At 40.3% G+C, this 27,271-nt stretch overlaps 1 pseudogene; it reads right to left on the bottom strand.

Moving 5' to 3' along the window:
* Positions 1 to 758: 758 nt before the first annotated feature.
* LOC145122357 (F-box/FBD/LRR-repeat protein At1g13570-like) lies at positions 759 to 20,874 on the bottom strand (annotated as a pseudogene).
* Positions 20,875 to 27,271: the final 6,397 nt, after the last annotated feature.

Below are 27,271 nucleotides of genomic sequence, written 5' to 3'. Positions count from 1 at the left end.
AGTTCTTTTTTCTTCATTGTTTATCTACAAGGACAACATCACTTTTTTTAATACTATATATTTTTATTTTTTGTATATAATACTTGCAATATATTTTTATTATTTGAATACAATGTTCTTTATAGTTCGGTTATCTATTTACTTCGGTTTACAAATACAAATTAATGTTTTTGTAAACCAAACTAAACAAATATGATGTTAATTTTTTTAAGAAATAGGAAATAAATTCTTTATCGTGTTATCATTTTTGATCAATTTATGAATAATTGTTTAGCGTGTTTAGTGTTGTACATTGAAAAAAAAAAGAATTTTTAGACAGTATAAGAAAATATATTTATGAATTGTTTTCAAAATATGAAATTCATCGTGAACAACTGTAAGACATTACTAGTATTTCTAAATTATGGTAGATTTGTGTTACTAAAGTTAATCATAATCTTAATCATACTACCATTACGACCTGCACGATCATATCGTTGAACGCTAGACCCTAGTGCAGTAGCGGACACAAAAACTTCCATGGAAGAATTGATTTCGGTTGTAGGTATCTGTCTACATTTTCATAAATCAATGTTGAATTGTTGTTCATCTACTTTTAAATTGTACTTGATCATGTGCTTTAAAAATAAATACAAAAAAGGGCAATTTGTACATATTTTGTTAATGTAAATGCAAAAGAGTCCATCATAATCGATACTTCTATCAGTAATGCCACCCCCAAAAAATTGCAATGTGGTTGAACATTCATACGTACATGATTATGGCTTGGGATTCAAGTAGAATATCTTTGCTTTTGGTGAGGCTCGAGGGAACTGCATTACATCTGTAGCAATGTCAAATCTTTTTTGAGCATCAGTTTGCTCACTTGGTGTAATGGTCAACTTGTCAAGAGAAGGGGAATGAGCAAGAAGAAGCTTTATAAATAGCTGTTCCGGTTTTGATCCATCTAAATATGTTATCTCTACGGTTTGCAATCGGTTCAATGTACAATCCAAACAATTTGGGGATTCCAAATGATTTGAAGCTGGACCCACATCAACTCGAGGAACCTAAAAAATACACAAAATGCAACCACAATTTAGCATCTAATTCTTGTATAATATAACCCAAAAAGTTGTAGTTTTATAATTCTTTCTTTAATTTACCATTGTCATGAATAAACTCAAGGTTTCAAGATTTGGTGAGTTCCGAAGCAAACAAAGAGCACCGTGAAGTTGATGCAAATCAGCAAGTTGATAATGGGACAACCGCAGACACTTTAAACTATAAATTGCATGTGGAAGCAACTTTGGAATTTTTTCGGCGATAAAAAACTGTGAGATGAAAGTTAGTGTTTAAATCACCCAATAAACATGAGAATTACAATAGACGAGAAATGTAGGACCTCTTAAGAAAGAGCATAAAAAGTTTACCTTAAGAAAATGACTGTCGATACAAAATTGTCTAACACTGGGCAAGTTATTCAACATTAATGTGGCCAAAGTGATTTTTTCAACTCGAACAAAATCTTGTATGGGTTTCTGGAAAGCAATCATAGCCTTAAAAAGGCATGGACTGTCCAATAACCTAAGCAACATGGCATCAGGACAATCGATGACCATCAAATCCTGCAGTTTTGTAGCCTTAATGTTGAAATTGTAAACATTTGTGCATGTAATAAGGGCCAACGTCTTAAGCCGTGGTAGGTTGATCTTAGTTCCACACAATCTACCCCCAAAATCAAAACGATGCAGAAGAAGTTCTTCAAGGTTGAGAAATCCTTCAAACGCATGTGGTAGATTGAAGAAACCGTTTGCCATTTTCAAACTTCTCAATTCTAGACAAGAAAACACACAAGAAGGAAGTTCATAACTACGATTTGAATTAGCAAGAATGAGTTCCCTGACACCTCTTCTTGATAAGAGTAGGATCCATTGGTCGACTTCTTCGAAGCTATCAAGAATTATATTTGGTATATGGAGATGAAATTTAAAGATAGAGCCCTTATGAAGGATCAAAACTTTGTTGGGGTTGAAACACACTTTTATTCAGAACTAGAACAAAAGAGAAGAGCTTACACGCTCAATATTACAAGAAAAAGAAACAACCCTCTAATACTCACTCTAAGTATTACACACTACACTCTCTGTTTGTGGTGTCTTACAACTGAGGTTAGAGCCTCTATTTATACTTAAACAAGCCTACAATTACTACTGCTACCATTTATTGTGTTCATTATGTGAACATACGAAGTTGCCATTTGAGTTCTTATTGTCAACATAGATAGAGGTGCAGCTACTGATGTCAGGTTCACACCAAGTCTGGTTTACACTCACATTCTCCCCCTTAAACCGAACTTGGCTAGAGATTCGTCATGCCGATCATGTTTCGCATTTCACTATGTTTCACGTATGCTAAAGCCTTTGTAAAGATGTCCGCCCGTTGATCCTTCGAGTTGACATATTCCACTATAATTTGCCCACGTTCAACACATTCTCGTATGAAGTGATAACGAATGTCAATGTGTTTGCTTCGACCATGAAACATAGGATTTTTCATCAATGCGATTGCTGACTTGTTATCGACATATAAGGTGATAGGCATAATATGATGTCCCGTGAGCTCCTTCACGAGATTAGCAAGCCAAATGGCTTGACATGCTGCTGTTGTAGCTGCCATGAACTCGGCTTCACACGTGGACAAAGCAACAGTCTTTTGCTTTTGGGATTGCCAAGTTATCGCATTCCTTCCCAGATAGAAAATCATTCCACTTGTGCTCTTGCTATCAACAGGGTCACCTCCAAGATCACTATCGGTAAAACCAACCAAATCTTCAATTTCACGACCTCTTCCATAGTTGATTCCATAATCAACAGTTCCTTTTACGTATCGCAAGATGTGTTTCACAACTTGGAAATGCAAAGTGGTTGGTTCCTCCATGAAACGACTTGCAATTCCAACCAAAAATGACAGGTCTGGTCGAGTGTGAGTCAAGTACCTCAAACAACCTACCACTCGCCTATATTCAGTTGGATCAACTTTTTCACCATCTTCATCCTTCTTAACCTTCAACTTAGGTTCCATTGGTGACGTTGTCCGATTGCAATCCAGCAACCCAAATTGCTCTAAAATCTTCTTTTCATAAGCCGTTTGTCGCAAAGATATTCCCCACTTCTTTTGCGAAACTTCGATTCCAAGGTAGTAAGAAAGTAATCCCAAGTCACTCATTTCGAATTCTTTCTTCATTTGTTCTTTGAATTCGACAACATCATTAGTGTTCGACCCGGTAATGATCAAGTCATCAACATAGACACCAACAATAAGAATTTTGTCTTTTGAGTTCCTTTTGTAAACAGCTGGGTCTTGTGAACTTTTTGTAAAACCAAGCCTTTTTAAGCTTTTATCCAAACGAATGTTCCAAGCTCGAGGAGCTTGCCGTAGACCATAAAGAGCTTTATAAAGCTTGAACACCTTGTGACTGTTTGCTTTATCAACATATCCTTCTGGTTGGGTGACATAAATCTCCTCTTTGAGATCTCAATTGAGAAAAGCCGATTTGACATCGAGATGGTGGACAACCCACCCATGTTGAGCTGCTAAGGCAAGAATGAGCCTTACGGTGTCAAGTCGTGCTACCGGTGCAAAAACTTCATCAAAGTCGACTCCTTCCTTTTGTACAAATCCTTTTGCTACAAGTCGAGCTTTATGCTTCACCACTTTTCCCAAGTTGTCTTTCTTCACTTTAAACACCCATTTCAAACTGATTGCTTTGTGTCCGGATGGCAAATCGGTAAGTTGCCATGTCTTGTTCTTCTCGATTGCATCCAACTCTGTTTACATAGCCTCCTGCCATGCCTTAGAGGTTACCGCCTCTTTAAAATTCAAGGGTTGATCCGCTGCAATCATCAACAATTCTCCGGGTTCAAGGAACACATTTTCGGTTTCAGAATAAATATCGGTTAACGGACGCAATCCCCTTGGCCCAATCTCACTAGAAGGGCTTTCCATATGGGGCGAGGTTGAAGAAAATGGGGCTGAGATAGGAGTATGTGGAGCTGGTTCAGGCTCGTCAAATTCAGCATATGGTTGTCCAACTTGGATAGCATCGATTCCTGGACTGTTTGGTTGTTCCAGATTGATTTCGGGGTCATTTTGAGGTGTTTCGAGGTGTATTTGGGGTTGTGGTTCAATTATGTTAAAGGTCTTAGGAGTCACCATCTCTTCTTCTTTGTTTTTGTACCAATTCCATTCTTCTTTTTCGTCAAAAACAACATCGCGACTAACTCGCAACTTTCGGTCTTGCGGATCAAACAAACGGTTGCCTTTAGTTCCATCTTCCACACCTAAATACACCATCTTCTTACTTCGATCATCAAGCTTCTTCAAGTGACCACCTACAAGTTTAGCAAAAGCAACACAACCAAAAACTTGTAGATGTTCAAGGTTGGGCTTTTTGCCAAACCACGTTTCATAAGGCGTCTTGTCGGGAAGTACTTTTGTTGGCAGGCGGTTGAGAAGATAAACTGCATGTCTAACCGCTTCTCCCCAAAACTCTCCCGGAACATTTCTACCTTTGAGCAGACTTCTTGTCATGTCCATAACGGTCCGATTTCGCCTTTCTACAACTCCGTTCTGTTGAGGCGAATATGGTGTCGTAAGATGCCTTTGAATACCATTTTCTTCACAAAATAATGAGAATTCTTTTGAAGTGAACTCTCCCCCTCGGTCCGTTCGAAGTGTCTTTATTTTATAACCCGAATTCTTTTCAACCATCAACTTGAACCGTTTGAAAGTGCTCAAGGCTTGAGACTTCTCCGATAGCATGTAAACCCACATCCACCGGCTAAAATCGTCTACTAAAAGGAGAAAATATTTACTCCCTCCAACAGACGTAGGTGTGATCGGACCACATAAGTCCGCATGAACAAGTTGTAGAGGTTTTTGAGCCCGAAAAACTGCATGATCCGGGAAAGGAATTCGGGTTTGTTTGGAAAGAACGCACCCTTCACATACTTGGTTTGGGTGCTCAATCTTTGGGACTCCGATTGCCATATTCTTTTCGGACAACTTCTTTAAGGCGAGAAAGTTAACATGACCGAGCATAGAATGCCATATCCAAGCTGGTTCGTCTTTTGTTGCTAAAAGACAAGTCGGTCTACCGGTCCTTAAAGGAGTTTTATATAACCGGTTTGGGGATCGTTTAACTCTCAAAAGTAGAGTTTTGTTTCTGTCAAACAATGTCAGATCCGACCCATCCATTATAACCCGACTCCCTTCCTCCGTCATTTGTCCAAGACTAATAATATTGTTTTCTAGACTTGGAATGAAATATACCTCATTAAGGAGTCTTTGGTCGCCATTTTTGCTATCGAATAAAATCGACCCTTTTCCCAAAATAGCGACGGTCGAACCATCCCCAAATTTCACATGGCCCGTAATGTGCTCATCTAGTTCGCGAAACTTTGAGCGGTCTCCAGTCATGTGATTGCTAGCACCGTTGTCGAGATACCATACCTCAGACTCGACTCGACTTTCTCCCGATGCAAGAAGATTAACACAAATCTTCTCTCTTAGAGACACTTTTTTGTGTGCATATTCTTGTGAGGTTGCCATCATTAAAATAGGCTCTTCTTCGTTGGCTTGAGTGAGGTTTGCCTCCTCACCTCGATTCTTGTTTGGACACTCCGAAACATAATGACCAAATTGTTCACAAGTAAAGCATTTGATTTTACTTTTATCCTTTCGAGAAGGATTATGGTCATTCCGATTTGTATTGTACTCGCGACCACCTCCTTGGCTACGTCCAGGACCTCGGCCTCGTCCCCGGCCTCGGTTACCATGTCCTCCTCGTCCTCTTGAAGTGTTTGACGAGTTTCTCTCGCCAGTTTGCTTCGAACGAGATGCCCACTCGGCATGTGTAAGCAATAGAGAAGGTCCTTCTTCTTTTTCTCCATAGCTTCGAAGTCTCTCTTCATGGGTCTTAAGACGACCCACAACTTCTTCCACCGTCATATTCTTCAAATCTCCGAATTGCTCGATCGATGTTACGATTTGTATAAATCGTATCGGTACGGCTCGCAAAAACTTCTTCACAACCGTAATTTCTTCAATCTTTTCACCTAGAGATCGAATACCGGTTACGATAGTATTCAATCTCATGGAAAAATCATCTACCAATTCACTGTCTTTCATCCGGATCACCTCGAAGTCACTTCTCAAGGTTTGAGCTTTAGCCTCCTTGACCCGATCGGCTCCCATGTGCATCATCTTGAGCGTTTCCCATGCTTCTTTAGATGTGTCCTTCTCAGCTAACATTAGAAGTACGTCCTCTGGAATTGCTTGATAAATAGCCGCAAGAGCCATCCGATCTTTACGTTCGTCCGTTTCTGCATTTTTAATTACATCCCATACTCCTTGTGCTTGTAAATTCACTCGCATTTTTATGGCCCACACCGCGTAGTTCATCTTCGTGAGCATTGGATAGTGTAACGTAACGCTACCGTCTTTCCCGGTCCTTTGAAAACTTTCAACTCCGGCTTGAGAAGATGACGAGGTTGGTGTAGTCATTCTTGGCATATACTTGGGCATACACGAGTAAGAATATATATAATTTTTTTTTTGAAGTACGGGGACCAATATGAACTTTTCAGAAGTTCAGGGGGCAAACAGAACTTTTACAGAAGTAAAATTGGGGCTAAATTGAAATTTTTCTGAAAAACAGGACCAAAATTGCAATTTTTCTGAAAAACAGGGGCCAAATTGCACTTTCCGGAAGAACAGGGGCTAAACTGCAATTTCCAGAACTTTGGTCAGCTGCTGACGTCACTGCTGATGTCACTGCTACAGTGCTGCTACAGCACCTGCTACAGTGTCGTCTTCTCCGGCGAACCCTGGTTTTTCCGGCGACTTTTCCGGCAGATTTGACCAACTTTGACCGGTGATTTGGAGGCCTTCCGGTGGTCAAAAAATTCAAAAAAATATATTTTCGGAATCCTCAGAACGAGACCTTTCCAACGGTGTACTCCGAAATTGTTTTTGAGACAAAAACATTTCGACCAAAAAACAAAGAATGCTTCCCCCGGAGCTTAACCAAGCTCTGATACCACTTGTTGGGGTTGAAACACACTTTTATTCAGAACTAGAACAAAAGAGAAGAGCTTACACGCTCAATATTACAAGAAAAAGAAACAACCCTCTAATACTCACTCTAAGTATTACACACTACACTCTCTGTTTGTGGTGTCTTACAACTGAGGTTAGAGCCTCTATTTATACTTAAACAAGCCTACAATTACTACTGCTACCATTTATTGTGTTCATTATGTGAACATACGAAGTTGCCATTTGAGTTCTTATTGTCAACATAGATAGAGGTGCAGCTACTGATGTCAGGTTCACACCAAGTCTGGTTTACACTCACAAACTTTGTTTATGATCCTTATAACCCCATTACGACCAAAAGCTCCATTTTTTGCAAACTTTTTAGAGAACTGCGGATCAAAAACCAGCACCCTCATTGTGGTCCATCTGTACCTCCACTTTTTTGATATAATGCTTGTCCTTACAGCCTCTTCAATCGGGAGCCGCTCTAAAATCGAGTATTTCAAGTGTTCTGGCAAGTGACTGATCCTATCTTCCTCACCACAACTGACATCCCTCCTTTTAATTCTCTCTGTTATTAGATTCAGAAAAAAAAGGCTCCAAGTTATATCAAATATAAAATGGAATCCAATAAGAAACATGGAGCAACTTGACCTTTCTAATACGCTTCTTATTATCAATGAAGCTTTTGGGTGTGGTAGCATAGCTCATGAGAAAGAAACTGTCTCGTTGACAATACTTATGATTTAATGATTATAAGCATTTTTTAAGAAAATGTGAATAACATATTACATTTTGTAACCCTAATAGATAATAATTCAAGCGTCTTTAACAACATAATGGTTGGTTTAAAAGAGTATCATGGATGATCGAAGGGAAATCTTTAGCGAAACCGAAGCTATGGGAATTAAATGATACGTGCATGTGAAAAAGTGTCATTCATGCCACGAAACCTAACTTGGAACAGTTTCTTTCTGTCCAATTTTGGTCTATCATCTCAATTGCTTCACCTGGCAAAACCTAACTTGAAACATACATGACCACATAATATAGATTCTACTTGCTGCCTTTCAAATTTAACAACTATTCAAGTACCTTTAGAATGCGTTGTAATAAATCGCATGGAAATCGGTGTCCTGATTTCTGATTTTCAGTGGATACGTAATGATTGACAACGACTACCCAAAAACAGAGTTTATGTTCCGATTGGAATGAACAAAATAAATCCTAAACAACAGAATTCAAACAAAATCTCTTTCCCACACGACTTTCAAAGAATAAAAAAGATGGAGGTTAATGAAGAAACTTACCCATCAATCAGACGAACAGTAGTTAATCCGTCGGTGTAAAATATCCAAAATCGGGAATTAGGGTTTACTATCCACCAGCCCCTCAATTAATTATATACTGTATATTATACTATTATAGTGAGTAAGCTGTAAAAAGTAGGGAAATTGTCAGAAAATTCCCAATATTTTTAGAAAAGTTACACTTGAGTCCCAAGATTATTTTTTTGAACATTAAAGTCCCGATTTTTTGTAAAAACACGATAATATGTCTTTTCCTGTTAAAAGAAAAAAAGGACTTTTTTGTAAACTTGAGCCAAAATGAAATAATCGGGACTTTAATGTTCAAAAAAAAATCTTTTGACTAAAGTGTAACTTTCCTAAAAATATTAGGACTTTTCTGACAATTTCCCATTATATGTTAACATGGATGGAGTTTTTATCTTGACAATAGTGTTTTGAAAAATTAATTACCAAACTCTAGCCGTTTGTAAATTATTTAGCAAAACATGGCAACTGTGATCAAATATTACAATTATTTACAAATTAAGAAAAAAAAAACCAAACAAACAAATAATATAAAATAGACCCACCTTCCTTCACTCTCTGTTTATACAAAGCCATGGAAGTTACGTCGCCGACCAACAGCTCCACCATCGGAGTGCAAACCATCGCGTGATACTTGTATAATCAACATCCTTTACTTTCTAACGATGGAATCAGTTATTAATATGGATACTTTGTTAGTTTGGAGTATTAATGAACTTTCAAGAGGACATGTTAAATCGGTGGTTACATTAGTTGCTTATGTTGATAAAGTTTGCATTATGCTAAATTGTGTGATGTAGTCTTCGCAAGATCTACCATGTCGAGTATATCTATGTGAAAATGGTGTTGGTTCTAACGCAATCACCCACCGTTACAGTTTACACAAAGTTTGACGGTCTCGGTGATGACATCATCCACATTTGACCTCGTTTATACTATTTTCTCTGCCAACGCTACCAAATGCAGCAACCGTGACTTTCATGTCGTGGTTTTCGTTCTAACCCAATGAGATTTTAGAACATGTAGGACTGCAAGAAAATGTGACTTACGATTGGGTTCAATTATTCTATGCGGTTTTAGTCATAAAAGCCCCCAATTTTACACGAAATGTTCGGTTATACGAAAATTAAAGTTGGGGGGTTTCGAACCCAAGCCTCTTCCCTACGAAATCAGCAGGTTTACCACTAAACTAAATGGCTTTGCTTGAAATGTCACCTGAAACATTGTACTTATAATATAGCACGCAGGTTATTTATTATTATTATTATTATTATTATTATTTATTATTATGATTATTATTATTATTATTACTATTGTTATTGTTTTTATTTATTATTATTATTATTATTAATATTATTATTAATTTTTTATGAAATTATACATATATTTTTGAATACGTAAATATATATATATATATATATATATATATATATATATATATATATATAACTCTTTATATGTATTTTAGTGTGTTTCTTATTTTTTTAATAAAAATTAAATTATATTAATTACAAAATAATGTTTAAAGTGCAAAAGAGTTATAACAAATAAATAAATAAATAAAAGAAATGAAAATGGCAACTGAGGTTTGGTGGAGCAACCTCGTAGTTGGTTATTACGAATTTTTTTATTTTTTCTAATTCAATTATGGCAACCAACCAGGCATTTGGTTGCCAATGGGAATGGTCTAATACATAAAAATGTCACCTTGATGGGTTTTGTGCAACCATACAAAGTTTATGTTTCACTTTATGGAGCTAAGATGCTAGAATTGGGCCTTGGGGTGTTTTTAGACATGTAAAGGCTTAAAGCCTTCGACTTTATGGGTTAGGACCTTAATATGATGATATTTTGTGGATTGGATGATAAGTTCTGAAGTAATTAAGTCATTTAGCTAAAGGTTTGGGACCGGGCTAGTACGCGAGGCGTACTCCTGGGTACACTGAGCATACTGGCTACGAACCCGTTTCCGAATTGATCGCGTACGCATGGTATAAGAGGCTGGTACGTCGAGCGTATGATAGATTGTGGGTCGAAGGAGTTGTGGGCTTGGGTCTTTGGGTTATGTTTCGTTTGGGCTTGGCCCCTTAACTCCTATGGATAATTTCTGGACTTTGGTATTTCTTAGATTGGGCCATTTTGGGCCTTTGGGGTGCTAATTGGTTGGGCCTTGTTTTGGGCCAAGTAGGAAAAATGGTAAAATGGTCTTCTACCCTGGATGTTGGACAAGTAACCTAGATTCTTGATTTTGGATTAAGACCCAATTATTAATTGGGTATTATTGATGATGTTAACACGAGATTTCCCAGATCAGCAGCCCGAGCTTTTATCAGAGAGATTCAGCATCCTGATGTGAGTTTCCTCACTGTGTTTAATGGGTCGAAGGCACCAATGTCGGCGCATGGTCTATTATGATTAGGATGCTAGTTATTTGTGTGACTCTGCATGTATGTTTTCTGATATGTTTATCGGACGAGGCCTGATGATTATATTGTATGTTATTTATCTTTTTAATTTTTGCATGTGTTTATATGTTTGTATGTATACTGGGCGGGGCTTGATGACTGACAGATCTGTTCGGGCGGGGCTCGATGTCGGGAGAGACCAGATGTCGGGTGCGGCCCATTATATGTTTGATATGTATGGTATATCATATTTAGGGGAACTCGCTACGCTTTGTGCTTACGGTTTTCAGTTTATGTTTCAGGTACTTCTGATTTGAATGAAAAGAGCTCGGGATGATTACAGTGCACACACCACGTTATTCCGCATTTTAGATGACTCTGATAGTCTGATTATACTTGGATGTTATTTTATATACTCTGATTTCACCATGGTTTTATGATATTGTTGTGGATAATGGTTTTGTTAATATAAAAATAAAAAAATAAAAAATTCTTAATTTTTGAGAAGTTACAAAAAAAAAACATTATTTTTTGTCATAGCGTTATTTTTTATCGGATACAACAAAAATGGAAACCAGAGAAGAAACTACAACATAATATATCTTTGAATGTTGTTTTTTATAATTTCTAACACATTTTGTGAAACTGCGGGGAGCCGTAGCTTTCACTGGTCAGAGGGAGAGCGTTGTGAAACTACGGGGGGCCGTAGTTTTCACTGGTCAGCGAGAGAGTATTGTGGAACTGCGAGGGAACCGTAGCTTTCACCAGCCAGCGAGCAAGAGAGAAGCGTTGTGAATCTACGGGGAGCTGTAGTATTCGCTAGTCAGAGTGGGATGCAGAAGAGTTCTTAGACTTGGGTAGCCTGGCCACTTGAGTCTTCTGGAACCAGGTTGTCGGACCAGGGGCGAGGCTGGGGTCTCTGTGTCGGTCGAGGATTGTTGTATCCCGGGTTGAGGAGGGATTATCGTAAGCGGAAAGAATTGGAGAGATGGTGTGTGCATACATTCACGAATCGCGGGTACGGGTCGAGTATCAGATTGGAAATGAGTGGTTCCAATTTTGCGTCAGGCCAGACTCTCGAGTTTTGAGTTGGCTCTAGTGGTGTATTGAGAAGGCGAAATGAGATTCCAAACTTAGAGGCGGGTTCCATTTTGAGGGGTATTGTGTGTCATCTGATGTCTTAGACCTGGGTGGCTCAGTTCATTTGTATGGAAAGGACCGCGAGACGTATGGAGCTAATGAGTAGTAGACGACAGAGGTCGAGGGTGAGACGATTTCAGCTGGGGTTGTGGTATCCGCTTGGGGTAAAGCGAACTTCGTGACTTGTGTGTCACACCGGGCCGAGATAGTTAGTGTGAGAAGGGAGTCAGTGAGACGTTTTGGGGTATGTAATGGGTAACCTTTGGAGGTGCAACTGTGGGGTCGGGGGTTGACCTGGTACTCAGTGTTGAAAGGGATATTTGAGAAGGGACTTGGGGCTTATGAATGTTAGATGTCAGCGGACACTTCTGAGCAAGCATGACCATTTTCTTGTATCTGAGGACAGGGTGTTGAGAGTTCACTATTCAGATGGGTTTTGATTGCAGTTGGTGAGCTCCCTGGTGAGATGTGATCCTTTCATTCCCTGGAGTGGGATCAGAATCGTCTAATATATCTGGTATAAGTGTTCGGTGGCCAATTTTTGGGCATTGACTTGTTTTATCAGTCGCAACGAAAGAATCATAGGGGCAATGAGTTATTGGGGTCTATCATTCGAGGAGCGAATAACATGGTAATATCTTGAGAGGGCGGTCTGGCAGTGAGACAGGCCACTAGAATTTTCAGAGTCTGGAGAGTCAGAAAGGGTACCGTAGCAGCAGAAAGGTCTGTCTTATTCCGGGTTTGGAAGTTCCTGTTTGGATTCAGGTGTCCATGGGGAAAGATATCTGAGTGGTATGAGATCCTTTCAGTGGTGCTTTTCGGGTTATTAGGTTCGATCTATATGTTGTTGAGGGGCGATTTCGAGGGCGAAATCAAATTCAAGAGGGGGAGAATTGTAACATCCAGATTTTCAGGTATATTATTGTGAATTTTAATTTTGAGATTTATGGAGAGACTCGACGAGTTGAGGGTCCAACTTGCCGAGTCGAGTCGAGTGGCTCGCATGGATTTAATGAGTGGACTTGACGAGTCATAGGACGGACTCGCTGAGTAGGTACTGAGCAAAGAAACCCTAATTTCCCGGGGTTGGAGCCTATATAAGGGAATTTATGCCCCCATTTCCGCCCTACCAGTCACCCTACACCCCTGAGAGCATGTCACACCCCCAAACCAAGGATGGCGGAAACGTCCGGGGGTGGAGGACTTCATGTATAGTATCATAACAACAATTTTAATAGTGATCAAAGTAAACACAACCAACATAAATATAATTGAAAAAGTTACATCATAGTATATGTTTATATGTTTCCAAATCAATTACATTATGTTGACAAAAATGAAATGTTTGACGCCTTAACGTCCCATCCTCAAAAGCGCTTGTTTACCTGTTTATTTATTCCCTGAGAATACAAGTAGTTTGAAAGAGTGTCAACAATTAAGTTGGTGAGTTCATAAGCTTTTAAATGCAGTGATGAAAACCTTTTCCTTTGTAAAAGTAATGTTTGTCCAGAAAAATCCAATATTTTCCTTAGAGTGTGAATTGCAGCCTTAAATCCAAAGACCAAAATGTACAAGTAATTTCCATACTTATAGTAAAACAATGCAAGTTTAAATTGACATAAACTCGTTTGATTTAATGAAATTCGCGTAATTCCTATGAGTTGTTAATACTTTATGTGAGTTATTATAACCATACTATGACTTAGATGGCCTGAAACGACGTTCTTCAGGCGTCGGAACTGATATGACATTTGTCACCCGTAGACCTCGAGGTCCTACTGTAGCTAGCAGCAAGGTGTGGGGTGTCAATCCCAATATAGATCTATACACAACTATCACGCTCTCCCTTAAAGACACTCTGGTTACAATACAGGACTTATAGTGCATTACTTGAAAAGTAACATGAAGCGAATGTCTCACAATTTAGTCATTAACGGATTTACGTGAAGTGAATGAAAACCCTTTTTGTGTAAATGAAACCTTTCGTAATGAACTTGTTGTGTAGTGCATCATAAACTATACTTATTATAGTTTATCAAATGATAGTAGTAGTAGTGAACATAAACTATGCTTACAATAGTCTATCAAAATGTTTGAATGCAATGGAAATAAACTTTGTTTATTTTAAATAAATTACCATCTTTGTGAAGGTAAAAATCCATTTGTTTTCTGTATGTCTATTTACCAAGACAAAATGACATATAATATAACACATATATGCACATAATGATACACACCTTGCTCAACAAGTTACAAGGTATGAATGAATAGATAACATTTTTCTAGTGTTAACATTTCTATTCCTGTTCTTAGAAGATTTATAGAAAAATCATCAAGAGTCCAAATCAGAATCTGTAAATTCTGAGAGTTTGGAAAATGTGTCTAGTTTGTTCATAAATTTTATTATGATTTTTAGTGACTTCCCACTTGTGTGAAAAAGCTCATATTCACAGACTGGTCCGGATTTGTTCTTGAAATGATAGGCAGTTTTGTAAAAATCACCATAAATTGTAGAAAAATCATATGGTGATGTGCAAATAGTCATTTTAAATTTATGAACCTGAACTATTATCACCTAATACAGTTTTGAAAACTAAAATGTTTAAGTTGACCAAAACAGTCCATGAATCGAGTTAAACTTTTCTGATGAAAGCTGTTGGGTAAGTTTAGTGGTGTTCTTGGTGTTTTAACTTGTATTCCCCCCCCCCCCCCCCCCCTTAAAACTTAAGAAAAACATGAAAAGATAGGGGTATGAACTCACCTTGTGTGATTTCAGTGGGTGGATGTTGAAGAAAGGTAGTGTTCAACTCAAGAACACTTAGAAGGTTGCTTGAAGATTCGAAGAACTAACACAAATATGATGAAGTTTGTGTAAGCAACCTATGATTGGAGTAGAAAGGAGTGAAATAATCATATGGAGGATGATAATACTTACCAAAAGTAGAAGAAAAGTCTGGAGAATAGCATTGAATCTCGAAATTTAGAGAGAGAAAGTGAGAGAGAATGAAGTTTGTTCTTTGGTGGAAAATGAGGGGAATGAGGGAAATGTGAGGAGAGGGGAGGGCTTTCCAGCTCTTGACCAAGTGTGTGGCTGAAAAATGGTGGGAAAAGTACTATGGAATGACTAGATATGGTGGAAGGACAAGGGTGGTTCATGGAGTGGGCATGGTCAACACTCCACCTCTAAGCCATACCCATTAGATTTTTATTCCTAAGTAAGGATTTTCTTAAAAATATAATTAAATATGAATATTTAGGGTTTATTATGTTAAAATACGAGTTTGGGTGAAAATCCCATGTTAAAATCTCGAAAAACGGGTTCAAAACGCTAAAAATATTGGAAACCGGGCAAAAACTGCCAATTTCCGAAGTTCAGGGCCGGAGGTTCGGTCCTAGCCCTTAGAACCGAAAGTAGAAGAGGAACCGAGAGTAGGATTCGGCTGCGCAGGGTCGCCTCTCGGACCGAATGTGGGAAGGGGAGAGCCGAAGGTCAGGTCTCGGTTCGGAATGGTCAGGGGACCGAAATAGACCGAGCCCTCGGTCCATTTCGGCTGAGAGGGTTTCGGTTCTGATGCAAGGTTTCGGCTCCTAAGAAGGTTCGGTTCCTAAGAAGGTTCGGCTCCTTAAGGCTGTTTTTCGCGTAGACTTCCGTTTTCGAGCTGTTTTCGTCAAATTCGAGGGTCGGGATGCCCCGAGTGATTATAAAAAGTTGAGAGAGATTTTGAGAGAGATTTGGGAGAGATTTGACATACTTGGAGAGATTTGGCATACTTAGAGAGATTTGGGAGAGATTTGACATAATTGGAGAGATTTGGGAGAGATTTGACATACTTGGAGAGATTTGGCATACTTAGAGAGATTTGGGAGAGATTTGACATACTTGGAGAGATTTGGCATACTTAGAGAGATTTGGGAGAGATTTGACATACTTGGAGAGATTTGGCATACTTAGAGAGATTTGGGAGAGATTTAAGGCTGAGAGAGATGGAGTGAAAGAGATTGGGAGAGACTTCTTTTGTGGCCTTTTTGAGTGTTTGGCTTTGAAACGCAAGGTCCGCAAACCCCGTTTAGCCATGTTTAAGAGTCTTACACACCTCCGAAGGGTATGTAATAGTGTTTTATCGCTTTGCTACCTCACTTACCCCGATTAGGGTTCAAGAAATCTAAAAATACAAACTTTTCAAGTGATGATTTCTTATTAAAATAGTGAGTTGTACAGTAATTACATAAAGTGAACCCTAGTATACAAGAGTTAGTAGAGTTGACCGGTTTGAATTGTTGACTTTATTTGACTTTGACTAGACCAGAATTTGACGGTTGTCACATCATTCCCCCGTTAGAAGGAATTTCGTCCCGAAATTTAGCTTTTTGACTGGGACTTCAAGAATTTGGGAAGAGACGTGGATATTTTTGTTTCATCTGATCCTCGCGTTCCCAGGTGAATTCGGGTCCTCGTTTAGCGTTCCAGCGGACCTTCACAATGGGAATACGACTTTGCTTTGTTCTTTTGATCTCTCGATCCATGATTTCTACCGGTTCCTCCACGAAGTGGAGACTGTCGTTGATTTCAATTTCGTCGAGTGGTATCACGAGGGTCTCGTCGGATAGACATTTCTTTAAGTTCGATACGTGGAAGGTAGGATGTACGTTATTAAGTTCCTGTGGCAATCGTAGTTTATATGCTACCGGGCCAATCCTGGCAAGGATTTCGAATGGTCCGATGTATCTAGGGTTCAGCTTTCCTCGCTTGCCGAAACGTATTAAACCTTTCCAGGGTGAGACCTTTAATAGCACACGATCCCCAACCTGGAATTCCAATGGCTTTCGTCTGTTATCCGCGTAACTTTTCTGTCTGTCTCTAGAAGCTTTTAATCGTTCTCGGATTTGAACAATCTTCTCTGTAGTTTATCTTATTATCCCCGGGCTAGTGAGGGTGCTATTAGGGACTTGTCCCTTAGCTAGTTGCGTGTCACCCACTTCAGCCCAGCACAGAAGTGACCTGCACTTGCGGCCATAGAGGGCTTCAAATGGTGCAACCTTGATGCTAGTGTGATAACTGTTATTGTACGAGAATTCGACAAGTGGTAAATGGGTATCTCAAGCTTTACCAAAGTCTATCACACACGCTCTAAGCATGTCTTCTAGCGTCTGAATGGTCCTCTCACTTTGCCCATCGGTTTGTGGGTGATAGGTTGTACTCATGTCCAGCCTAGTTCCCAAGGACTTCTGAAGTGATTGCCAGAATCGCAAGGTAAATCGACTATCCCTGTCTGAGATAATGGATTTTGGCACGCCATGCAGTCGTACAATCTCTTTGATGTACGTCCTAGTCAGTTTCTCCATCTTGTCGGTTTCTTTTATCGGCAGAAAGTGCGCTGATTTGGTCAATCTGTCTACGATTACCCATATGGTATCAAGCCCGCCCGTGGTCTTGGGTAGTTTGGTTATGAAGTCCATGGTTATCCGTTCCCACTTCCACACAGGTATATCAGGCTGTTGTAGTAGTCCTGAGGGTTTCTGATATTCTACTTTGACCTTGGCGCAAGTCAAACACTTGCCTACATAGGTAGCAATTTCGGCTTTCATGTTTGGCCACCAGTATAACTTCTTGAGATCCAGATACATCTTATCTGAACCTGGATGGATGGAGTATCGAGTCTTGTGTGCTTCGTTCATGATGACATCTCGGAAACCACCGAACTTCGGTGTCCAGATTCGGTTCATGAGGTAACGAACTCCGTCGTCTTTGACTTCTAGGTTTTTATTCATTCCTCTTAATGCCTCACCCGTCACATTTTCCAGTTGCAAGGCCTCCAGTTGAGCCTCTTTGATTTGTGTGGACAGGTGTGAATGGATTGTCATCGTTAATGACTTTACTCGGCGTCCCGAGTATTCCTTTCGACTTAAGGCATCTGCTACTACGTTTGCCTTACTTGGTTGATAACGAATCTCACACTCGTAATCGTTCAGTAGTTCTACCCATCGTCTTTGCCTCATGTTGAGCTCCTTTTGGTTGAGAATGTGCTGAAGGCTCTTGTGATCGGTAAAGACAGTACACTTTGTTCCGTAAAGGTAGTGCCTCCAGATCTTTAGGGCGAACACTACTGCTCCCAATTCGAGGTCATGCGTGGCGTAGTTGACCTCGTGCGTTTTCAGTTGCCTCGACGCGTAGGCAATGACCTTTCCTCGCTGCATTAATACACACCCAAGCCCCTGGTTTGATGCGTCGCAGTAGACTACAAAGTCTTCGGTTCCTTCTGGCAGAGACAGGATTGGTGCGCTGCACAGCGCTTGTTTTAACGTTTGGAAGGCAGCTTCTTGTTTATCTTCCCATTTAAACATCACACCTTTTTGAGTCAAGGTGGTGAGCGGTTTAGCGATCTTGGAGAAGTTTTGGATGAATCTTCGGTAGTATCCAACAAGCCCCAAGAATTGTCGGATTTCCGTTGGTGTTGTAGGTGCTGACCAGTTCTTGATTGCCTTGATTTTGTAGGGGTCCACATGTATCCCTCTCTCACTGACCACATGACCAAGGAAATCCACTTCTCGGATCCAGAATTCGCACTTAGAGAATTTAGCATAAAGCTTCTCAGCTCTCAATGTCTCTAACACTTGTCGCAGGTGTTGGCGGTGCTCTTCCTTTCTTCGTGAGTAGACCAAAATGTCGTCAATGAATACGATCACGAACTTGTCTAAGTAGGGTCGACACACTCGATTCATCAGGTCCATGAATACTGCAGGTGCGTTTGTTAACCCGAAGGGCATCACTACAAACTCGTAGTGCCCATAGCGAGTTCTGAAGGCTGTGTTGTGGATATCTTCTTCTTGAACTCGTAGTTGATGGTAGCCCGACCTCATATCGATTTTTGAAAAGTAGCTTGCTCCTTGAAGTTGGTCGAAGAGGTCGTCGATTCGGGGTAGAGGGTATCGGTTTTTGATGGTAAGCTTATTTAACTCACGGTAGTCGATGCACATGCGAAAAGATCTGTCCTTCTTATTCACAAATAGGACTGGTGCTCCCCAAGGTGAAAAGCTCGGCCTGATGAACCCTTTACTTAACAGCTCGTTCAATTGACTGGACAATTCCTGCATTTCTGTCGGCGCTAGGCGGTATGGAGCTTTGTCTACTGGGGTAGCTCCGGGGACCAAGTCGATTCGGAATTCGACTTGCCGTGCGAAGGGTACGCCTGGAAGGTCTTCTGGTAATTCGTCGGGAAAGTTGCACACCTCTGGAATATCTTTGATATCCTTCGTCTCTTGTTTCTTATCTACTACGTGGGCTAAGAAGGCGTGGTATTCCTTTCGGAGATACTTTTGAGCCTTGACGCAAGAGATGATTTGCCAGTTTGCACTGGGTTTATCGCCATAGACAAGAAGGGTTTCGCCACTTGGCAGATTGAGGCGAACGACCCTTTCGTAACACAGAATTTCAGCACGATGAGAACTTAACCAATCCATTCTGATGATTATGTCGAAACTTTTTATTGTTACCGGCATTAGGTCGATTTTAAATGAATGATTGTCTAGAATGAGGGTACACCATGAGTATATATCGCTAGTGCGCTCTGCCTTTCCGTTTGCCATTTCTCCGACGTATGTGTCTTTTAGTAATTGGGGATCGTGTTTAAGTAATTGTTTAAATTGATGGCTCACAAAACTCCTCTCCGCTCCACTATTGAAGAGTATGCATGCATATGAGTTATGGAGAAGAAACGTACCAGTAACCACCGTGGGGTCCTTGATTGCTTCTCCATGTCCTATAGCCAGGACTCTCCCTACGCCACCAGCATTAGGGGTTTGTGCCTTTGGGCACTTTCTTTTGAAGTGTCCTGTCTCCCCGCAGCCGTAACAGGCTTGACTTGCCCCCGTATTGGCGACTTGAGTGATTGGTTGGGCTGGCGCCCTACAGAAGCGAGCGGTATGCCCCTTCTTGTTGCAATTTTTGTAGTACATTTCCCGACAAGCACCGGTGTGGTGGAAATTACACTTGTTGCACTTGGGAAGGTTTCCAGCATATTGCCTCTGTGGTGCTGGAGTGGCAGGAGTAGTGGCAGCACGGACAGCAACTGTCTGTTGCTTTTTGGCGGAGTCTGGCACCGACTGCTTCTTTTTGTTGTTCCAGAATTTTCTTTTATTGCTCCCCCCTTAGCTTGATCATGGGTGGTAGTAACAGTACTGTGGCTGGCTCTATGATCGATAAGTTGTTGTGTCAATTCCTTGGCACTGTCAAAAGTAGTGGGTTTCGAGGTGAGCACACTATCTTGAATCTGGGATGATAGCCCCCAGAGGTATCGTTCCACCTTCTTCTCTTCTGGAGTGACCATTGATGGGCAGAGGAGTGCGAGGTCATTGAATCGGGTAGTATAAGTTTCAAGGTTTGTGCCCGACATCTTGAGGTTCCAGAGTTCTTCTTCAAGTTTTTGCACTTCGCCCCTCGTGCAATACTCCTTTAGCATCAAAGCTTTCAAGTCCTCCCAGCTGATAGAGTTAGCCACCGCAGGAGTAAGTGACTTAACTCGGCCATTCCACCAAGTGAGAGCTTTACCGGTGAAAGTGAATGCCGCATACTTGACTTTGCTCGTTTCGGGACAAGCACAGATTTCAAAAACTGCTTCTGTCCTCTCGAACCATTGCATTAGTGTGACCACTCCCCCGCTTCCATTAAAAAAATCAGGTTTGCCATTCGTGAAGTCTTAGTAAGAACACTCTTTTGTCCGTCTCGTACTGTCCCCGTGGTTAGAGTGCGTAGCACCAGATCCAGAACCACCAGCACCGTTTGTACCTATTTGCGACATTGTGGCCGCCACGACTGCTGTTACTGCAGCCTGGAACATCACTGAATCAAACTGTGTAGGTGGCGGCGGAGGAGGTGGTGCTGTGCTGCCGGAAGGTCTGGGTCTTTTCCTTGGCGGCATAGTTCTGTCAAAAGTTATAAAGACGAAAAATCAGTAAGTCTTCAATTGTAAGTCGAAGTTTATTGAATTTGATTATTTGTTATATGACCCGACTTAAAACATTCAAAAATGATTTATGAAGAAAGTTCTTGCGCTCGAACTCCCCGAATTTAGTAGTGACCCAATTGTAATTCTGTAATCTTTGGTCATGCCTGGTCATTTCCTATGATCACTCGATGCACACCAGTTAATTGTGATTATGGTCCGATAGGCCGTTGAACTTAATGAGTCTATCCTAGGCCCACAACCAAACAAGGAACAGGACCTAAGGCGGACTCACCATTTCTAAGTCGATCGTCTCACAATTACAACTAACCAGGAGGTGTACATTAAGAATCTCAGAAACACCGAAATCAAATTGTTTGCACTGCCATGCTATGAGATTTATCATAAACTCGCAATGAAATAAAATACATGCCAATTTCATTGATATAATTTGATACATATTGTTTAGGAGAATATGACCTTTAAGCAGGTCTACATCAATGTAATGGAAAATTTTGGCATAACATAGCCCCTTGAGTAGTGTAATCACTTAATCGCAGGGTTAGCTTATATGCAAAAATAGTAGCACCAACGTATACTCATAAACCTACTCTACAAGGACGTGCGAGTAGCATGAGTTCTACTCACGATGATCAGTCCCTGGTGGTGCTTGGGACGAGGTCGATGCGCCCTGGAGTTCGGCCAATCGTCGCTCGGCCGCAATCACTCTTTCCTCGAGTGCCAAGTATTTTTCTTGATACTCCCTTGCTTCTGCTCGAGCGGCGAGAAGGTCCTTGATGATTTGGTCCCTGAAGTAGGAGTCTCTCTCTAGGTCTCTGGTGCGGGTAGTAGTAGCTTCTATATTGGCACTCAGCTCCCGAATTCGGTCTGTCGTCGCTCTACCGCGATCATCGATGTTAGTTATCTGTTGAGTCATGACCGGAAGTGCTCTGTCAGCCGGTCCCCATGGCTGAGGTCGTAGTAACATCATTGATCGCCAAATGGTGATCGTTGTCGTTGCTGACGGCTCCATCGCTCGATCACTATTACCCAACGGGGTTCGGGCCCGTTGTAGCCAAAACGGTTCGCAGGCACCCTGGCGATGTAAGGAGAGTTGATGACTTCCTCCTCTGGTTCTTCTTCTTCTTCGTCCCCCATTTCTTCTTCCTCCTCGGGTTCCTCTTCTTCCTCAACCTCTTCGGGGTCTTCCTCAGGATCCTCCTCGATCATCTCCTCGGGTTCTGCCTCGAGCCATCTGGCGTTTCCCTCATTAGGAAAGTGAGGGTCTCCAGGTAGATGGAATCCCGCCATGATGTCCGTACGAGAATAGGGGTGTAAGAGATATGAAATGAATCTAAAATGTCGAGTTATAAATTTACAAAATACTCCTATAGTATTTTTAAATGTTATGTTTGGTTCTTAGTGTATTCATTATAGGGTGATGTTAGGTTGTCAGATTTGTTGTCCACTACGACTATCCCCCAATATATGCAAGTCACTTCTCGGACAGATGTAGTTGATCAGGCTATATCCATCCCAGACTTGACCATATATCCCAAGGCATACTCGTAACGTACAACTCCTCCTCTTTTACTTTATGTTCTTCATAGTTATGACACTATGCGAGCATGTATGCATGTACTTATACTTTTAACAAGAAACCATTTACTTTCTAAAAGTAAAGTCATTTGAAAATGTTCAACCAGAGACTTTCAGTCCCAAATGGGTTTATAGTTTGTATATCTTACGTGGTTCGATATACTTAGTTCACTATAAACATTTCTCTGATACCAATCTATCACACCCCCAAACCAAGGATGGCGGAAACGTCCGAGGGTGGAGGACTTCATGTATAGTATCATAACAACAATTTTAATAGTGATCAAAGTAAACACAACCAACATAAATATAATTGAAAAGGTTACATCATAGTATATGTTTACATGTTTCCAAATCAATTACATTATGTTGACAAAAATGAAATGTTTGACGCCTTAACGTCCCATCCTCAAAAGCGCTTGTTTACCTGTTTATTTATTCCCTGAGAATACAAGTAGTTTAAAAGAGTGTCAACAATTAAGTTGGTGAGTTCATAAGCTTTTGAATGCAGTGATGAAAACCTTTTCCTTTGTAAAAGTAATGTTTGTTCAGAAAAATCCAATATTTTCCTTAGAGTGTGAATTGCAGCCTTAAATCCAAAGACCAAAATGTACAAGTAATTTCCATACTTATAGTAAAACAATGCAAGTTTAAATTGATATAAACTCGTTTGATTTAATGAAATTCACGTAATTCCTATGAGTTGTTAATACTTTATGTGAGTTATTATAACCATACTATGACTTAGATGGCCTGAAACGACGTTCTTCAGGCGTCGGAACTGATATGACATTTGTCACCCGTAGACCTCGAGGTCCTACTGTAGCTAGCAGCAAGGTGTGGGGTGTCAATCCCAATATAGATCTATACACAACTATCACGCTCTCCCTTAAAGACACTCTGGTTACAATACAGGACTTATAGTGCATTACTTGAAAAGTAACATGAAGCGAATGTCTCACAATTTAGTCATTAACGGATTTACGTGAAGTGAATGAAAACCCTTTTTGTGTAAATGAAACCTTTCGTAATGAACTTGTTGTGTAGTGCATCATAAACTATACTTATTATAGTTTATCAAATGATAGTAGTAGTAGTGAACATAAACTATGCTTACAATAGTCTATCAAAATGTTTGAATGCAATGGAAATAAACTTTGTTTATTTTAAATAAATTACCATCTTTGTGAAGGTAAAAATCCATTTGTTTTCTGTATGTCTATTTACCAAGACAAAATGACATATAATATAACACATATATGCACATAATGATACACACCTTGCTCAACAAGTTACAAGGTATGAATGAATAGATAACATTTTTCTAGTGTTAACATTTCTATTCCTGTTCTTAGAAGATTTATAGAAAAATCATCAAGAGTCCAAATCAGAATCTGTAAATTCTGAGAGTTTGGAAAATGTGTCTAGTTTGTTCATAAATTTTATTATGATTTTTAGTGACTTCCCACTTGTGTGAAAAAGCTCATATTCACAGACTGGTCCGGATTTGTTCTTGAAATGATAGGCAGTTTTGTAAAAATCACCATAAATTGTAGAAAAATCATATGGTGATGTGCAAATAGTCATTTTAAATTTATGAACCTGAACTATTATCACCTAATACAGTTTTGAAAACTAAAATGTTTAAGTTGACCAAAACAGTCCATGAATCGAGTTAAACTTTTCTGATGAAAGCTGTTGGGTAAGTTTAGTGGTGTTCTTGGTGTTTTAACTTGTATTCCCCCCCCCCCCCTTAAAACTTAAGAAAAACATGAAAAGATAGGGGTATGAACTCACCTTGTGTGATTTCAGTGGGTGGATGTTGAAGAAAGGTAGTGTTCAACTCAAGAACACTTAGAAGGTTGCTTGAAGATTCGAAGAACTAACACAAATATGATGAAGTTTGTGTAAGCAACCTATGATTGGAGTAGAAAGGAGTGAAATAATCATATGGAGGATGATAATACTTACCAAAAGTAGAAGAAAAGTCTGGAGAATATCCTTGAATCTCGAAATTTAGAGAGAGAAAGTGAGAGAGAATGAAGTTTGTTCTTTGGTGGAAAATGAGGGGAATGAGGGAAATGTGAGGAGAGGGGAGGGCTTTCCAGCTCTTGACCAAGTGTGTGGCTGAAAAATGGTGGGAAAAGTACTATGGAATGACTAGATATGGTGGAAGGACAAGGGTGGTTCATGGAGTGGGCATGGGGTGGTTGCTTGTGTCATACACTAAAGCAAGGTCAACACTCCACCTCTAAGCCATACCCATTAGATTTTTATTCCTAAGTAAGGATTTTCTTAAAAATATAATTAAATATGAATATTTAGGGTTTATTATGTTAAAATACGAGTTTGGGTGAAAATCCCATGTTAAAATCTCGAAAAACGGGTTCAAAACTCTAAAAATATTGGAAACCGGGCAAAAACTGCCAATTTCCGAAGTTCAGGGCCGGAGGTTCGGTCCTAGCCCTTAGAACCGAAAGTAGAAGAGGAACCGAGAGTAGGGTTCGGCTGCGTAGAGTCGCCTCTCGGACCGAAGGTGGGAAGGGGAGAGCCGAAGGTCAGGTCTCGGTTCGGAATGGTCAGGGGACCGAAATAGACTGAGCCCTCGGTCCATTTCGGCTGAGAGGGTTTCGGTTCTGATGCAAGGTTTCGGCTCCTAAGAAGGTTCGGTTCCTAAGAAGGTTCGGCTCCTTAAGGCTGTTTTTCGCGTAGACTTCCGTTTTCGAGCTGTTTTCGTCAAATTCGAGGGTCGGGATGCCCCGAGTGATTATAAAAAGTTGAGAGAGATTTTGAGAGAGATTTGGGAGAGATTTGACATATTTGGAGAGATTTGGCATACTTAGAGAGATTTGGGAGAGATTTGACATACTTGGAGAGATTTGGCATACTTAGAGAGATTTGGGAGAGATTTGACATACTTGGAGAGATTTGGCATACTTAGAGAGATTTGGGAGAGATTTAAGGCTGAGAGAGATGGAGTGAAAGAGATTGGGAGAGACTTCTTTTGTGGCCTTTTTGAGTGTTTGGCTTTGAAACGCAAGGTCCGCAAACCCCGTTTAGCCATGTTTAAGAGTCTTACACACCTCCGAAGGGTATGTAATAGTGTTTTATCGCTTTGCTACCTCACTTACCCCAATTAGGGTTCAAGAAATCTAAAAATACAAACTTTTCAAGTGATGATTTCTTATTAAAATAGTGAGTTGTACAGTAATTACATAAAGTGAACCCTAGTATACAAGAGTTAGTAGAGTTGACCGGTTTGACTTGTTGACTTTATTTGACTTTGACTAGACCAGAATTTGACGGTTGTCACAGATCAAACCCTAATCTCCATTAGAGCTAGAGAGGGAGAGAAGAGCTAAATTAGTGATTGTGGGTGCATTCTTTGAAGGAGAAGTGATGAGTATTGAGGTTAGAGCAAGAGGAGACTTTGGATCTTCAGATTCAGCAGAGTTTTCTTGAGGTAAAGATGTTGATTTGCTCATCTTCTATGGAGATCTTGATATGGGAGTTTTCTAGGGCTTTCTTCCATTGTTTAGAGTCAATGAGCCTTTTGTGTATGATTTGAGGTTGAAACCTCATATCTGAAGTGTGGAGGGTAGGGAGAGCCTAAGGACCTGAACTTTATTGAGCTAGAGACTAGACTTTGAGCACCTAACCCTTTGTAAGACTTGTTTTGGCATTTTTGGTCATATATGTCATGCATGAACGTAAAGGTCGAGACTTTACGCGATTTCTGTACCTTTAAGGACTGGATCTAGAGTCTAGTGTGGTAGATCTGACATTGGGCGTCTGAATGAGTGATCAGGTTGAGTAAACTCGCCGAGTCCATGAGCTGACTCAACGAGTCAGTTAGGGTTTGTCCCGATGTTCACGACCATGCAATAACTCGACGAGTTGGGAGTCAACTCGACGAGCTGAGTCAACCTCCACGAGACTTCTGAGGAAAACAATTGGACTCGACGAGTCACATGGGTGCACTCGGCGAGTCAGGTCAATATGGATTGTTGACTCGAGTTTGACTTCTGTTGACTTTAGGGTTTGGTCAACATGAGTAATGGAGACCATGGAGGGGTAAAATGGTCTTTTATCCACTTCAAGAGTTAGAAAGAGGAAGAATAACCTTCGGTTTACTTAGAGTCGAGAATCGAGTATTTATTGAGATAATTACCCTATGTGTTAAGCGGTGGCTTGTTCGAGATTCGAGTTTGAGGATGATTGCTTGCTGTCAAGGTGAGTCTTCTCACTATACATCTGAGTAGTAGTTACTGTGTGACCGGAGGGTCTTCATAGAGATACTGGACCGGAGGGTCCTCATTATTGACCAGAGGGTCTCATTGTTATATTGATATATGCGTTATTGTGCATACTGTCTTCGTGACTTATGCTGTTATGTTAGTCAACGTAAACGTTGTTTATATATGCTCACGCTGAGTTATGTGATATCTATATTACGCATTATGCTTCGTGATTATGATATGCTTTGTTATTATGCTATGCCTTGCTGAGTTAGGACCAGAGGGTCCACCCGAGTTATGGTACCGGAGGGTCCCACTGAGACACATTGACCGGAGGGTCTTATCTGAGTATAGCCATGAGAGGCTGCTGAGATATGTGTGGTATTTTGGGGAACTCACTAAGCTTTGTGCTTACCGTGTTGTATGTTATGTGTTTCAGGTTTTCTCAGGATCACGGGAAGGCACCGGCTTGATTGTACACACAAGCGAAAGAGTTATGTTTTGAGGATCCTGGATTTTAATCAAACAAATATGGA

This window comes from Lactuca virosa, chromosome 1 (genome assembly GCF_052849685.1).
Source record: "Lactuca virosa cultivar CGN04683 chromosome 1, Lactuca_virosa_CGN04683_v6, whole genome shotgun sequence".
Taxonomy (NCBI): Eukaryota; Viridiplantae; Streptophyta; class Magnoliopsida; order Asterales; family Asteraceae; genus Lactuca; species Lactuca virosa.
Note: the sequence above shows the minus strand (reverse complement) of the source record. Positions and strands in the feature narration are given on the sequence as shown.